This window comes from Arachis ipaensis, chromosome B06 (genome assembly GCF_000816755.2).
Source record: "Arachis ipaensis cultivar K30076 chromosome B06, Araip1.1, whole genome shotgun sequence".
Taxonomy (NCBI): Eukaryota; Viridiplantae; Streptophyta; class Magnoliopsida; order Fabales; family Fabaceae; genus Arachis; species Arachis ipaensis.
This window is the reverse complement of record NC_029790.2, coordinates 45337904-45341295: the sequence shown is the minus strand read 5'-3', so window position 1 is coordinate 45341295 and position 3392 is coordinate 45337904. Positions and strand designations below refer to the sequence as shown.

The window sequence follows — 3392 nt, the reverse complement described above, 5'->3', positions numbered from 1 at the left end:
TGCATGTAATTTATCTGACAGTTTAATTTTTAATCTTCTTCAATTGCATTATTTGACCTTAGTATAAGATGTTATTTTGATTTTGTAGGCAGAAATGTCTTAGTTTAATTTCTTGTTTCATTTTAATTTTTCAACTTATTCATCTTAAAATATCATTATAGTGGAAGATGCTTCTCACGCTGCATTAATTGGTTCTCAATACGAATGAATCATAATATTTTAGATGTGTACATATATATAATAATCACCGTTGATGGATGTAAGTGAATCTAACATATTAGACTATGCATACATAAAAATGGAGCAAACCATGCCATGTGGTGATGTCCTTGTATATCTAATAAGATCGGAAAATATCAAAATTTTTAGATGATTAAACATATTAATAATTAAATCAAAGGAAACTAATCAAGAGAAGTAAAAGCGAAGTGAAGTGCCATTTGTTGTGATATTGAGGAAGATTAAAAATAGCTTTTACAACATGCATGTTATATGTATATTGGACTGTCTTTTGTGATATTGAACTTTCAAAACTCTCCTTTCTGTTAGGTGGGATCTTAAGGGGTTCTAGGAGAGAAAGATTGTTGTTTAGTATTGAACTTTCAATAGTAAATATTCTGCAGCGACCAGGACAACCACAGAATTCTCAAAGGGAGGATGATTTTGACGATCTTGATGACTTGGATGATTATTTAGACGAGTATGAGTAGGTTATTTATTTACTTTGAATATTTTGTATTATTAGTGGATTGCAATTTAAACGAATATAAGTCTAAGTTTAGTTATTTATCTTATGTTGAGACTTTATGTTAGAGGATTATTTATTATTTTGATAAGTTTGTAAACTCATTATTTTAAAATTTAAAATAGACAAAAAAAATAAAATATAGACAAAGAATTTGTCGATATCTAAATAATTAAATCGACAGCAATTGTGTCGATTTTATTGAATCAAATATCGATGGCAACGTCGTCGATTTTATTAAGCATATTATAAACGAAAATATTGTCGATTTTATTGAATCAAATATCGACAGAAATGGCGTCAATTTTATATAATAATATTGACGGCAACGTTGTCGATTTTTGTAAGAAGATAAAATTCTCAAACTCATAATATAGACAGAAATACTGTTGATTTTATTAAATTATTATCGATGGCTAGGCAAGCCATCGATTTTATTAGAATTTTGAAAAATCGACAAGTTTAATAGCGACCACCTCTGCCGTCCATTTTGCCATTGAATTTTGATAGTAAGCCGTCGATTTGGCCGTTGATTTTAAAGATGTTTCTTGTAGTGTGAATTGGTTAGACCAATAAATTAATAATTAAAATGCTTTGATGATCGGTCCGATTTTTAAAAACTTTGTAAGAAAGAATGGTCTAGGCATCAATATGTTTAAGTTGTAGATTACAGAATTGGAGTAGATAATTTATTTTGAGTACAATGTTATATTTTAATTTTGAATTCAGATTCTATTATTTTTCTATTGTTGGTATCTAATTTATGGCTTTGTGAATTTTTGTTGCCTGTTTTTGAATAAATTATTTAGGTAGTCAGGAGCATTTAGACATTTTATTTGGTGTTTATTCATCATACAAACAATCTTATATATTGAAATTATTTTTTTCTTTTTCTAATATAATACTTGCACAAAAAGTATATATCACATTTAGACATCATTTAGTTTAACAACATAGTTGAAAATTAGGTGTAGTTAAAAAGTCGGGTTAAGTACTTTTTTCGTTCCTAAGGTTTTGGGTCAAAATCAAAATCGTCCCCGTCTTTTTTTCATTATTAATATAATCCCCAATGTTACAAAACATTATAAAATCGTCCTTTCTCTAATTTTTGGACAAAAATGCCCTTCATCCATCATTTATCTCATTTGTTCTTTTTCCTTCAACAACACAAATAGAGAGGAGGGAGAGCAAGAAACGAAGAAAAGAATAGAGGAAAGGGTGGAGAACGAAGACGAAAAAGAAGAGAAGAGGAAGAAGAAGGCGCCGCTGGCGAGAAAGGACATCGTTGTTGACGTTCTCCTTCGGCGCCGATTCAATCCTGTTCTCTCCTTCGGCACCGACTCCTTCTCGTTGCGCTCTTTCTCGCACAGCGCCGACCTGCGTTCTTCCTCTCTCACAACGTCGCGCCTCCATTCTGCCTTCTGCAGTGTTGCACCTTTGTTCTGCCTCCTTACCGCATCCCACCTCCTTCCAGATCTATTCTGCTTCCTGTTCTGCTTCCTGTTTCTCTGTTTTGCTACCTGAAGCTCATCTCTTTCCAGATCTGTTCATGTAGCTAGCTCTTCCCCTCTTCCGTGACTAAAATTGTGTCATTAATTATTTGAAATTTTTTTGTTTAGTTTTTAAGTTTGGCATGAAGTGTTTAGTTTGTGCAGATGGTTATATTGTTGCTGAATTTGTGTTGCTACTTCATTTACTAATTTACAATCCTATAATTTTTATTATTGATTTTGGATCTGAAATCATAGTTGATGATTATTAAATTGTTGTTTGATTTGAAATTTTTGTTAATTTTGCTGAACGTGGCGTCGGTGGTGTGCCAATCTTGGTGGGAGGTGTTGCGGCTGCTGAGGGAGGCAATGATGCTGCTCCGATGGGGGAAGAAATTCAAGCACGGAAACCCACGGGTGAAGCAGAATATAGAAAAGGCACAGAGTCTTTCGAGAAAGCGGCGGCGCATGGATCTACACTCGCCATGGTGGACGCTGGGCTCATGTATTGGGAGAGAGGGGAGAAGCAGAGAGCCCTCGATTTGTTCCTGAAATCTGTGTTCTCTCTCTTTGAGTTTGAAAGATTGGATTTTTGAAATTTTTTGTCTTGAATTTGAATGTGATGGTGTTGTTGTTGATGGATTTTTGAATTTGAATGTGGTGGTGTTGTTGTTGATGGATTTTTGAATCTGAATATATTGTTATTGTTGATTCTGTATTAGTTTTGTTAAATTTTTTTAAATTAAAAAAAATTGGTGTTGTTGTTGTTGAAGATTTGGGTGAAGAGAATAGAGCAGGGTGGCGGAGGAACAGTGGAGTGAGGAGGGTAAAGAGGAGAGATAATGATGAAGGGCATTTTAGTCTAAAAATTTAAAAAGGATAATTTTAAAGTGCTTTTAAACGTTGAGGATGATTTTAATAAGGAAAAAAGATTGGGGACAATTTTGATTTTGACCTCATACCTTAAGAACGAAAAAGGTACTAAGAGCAAAATGTTTAAAAATTAAAATAATTTTAACTGTTATTTTTCTACGAAAATAAAAAATAAATGGCAATATATAAGCATAATGAAATATAAAGATTTATCATAATGTTTATAAATAATTATACTATATATCCTTATTATTAATTTTATTCTTTTTTGCAATAATATTTTT

The 3392-nt window shown here is 32.1% G+C and overlaps 1 long non-coding RNA gene across 1 annotated transcript; it reads right to left on the bottom strand.

Moving 5' to 3' along the window:
- LOC110263316 lies at positions 2246-2954 on the bottom strand. The gene is made up of 2 exons (XR_002348730.1): positions 2548-2954; positions 2246-2304 (listed from the first exon to the last, which is right to left on the bottom strand). It is a non-coding gene; the product is annotated as an uncharacterized LOC110263316 (long non-coding RNA).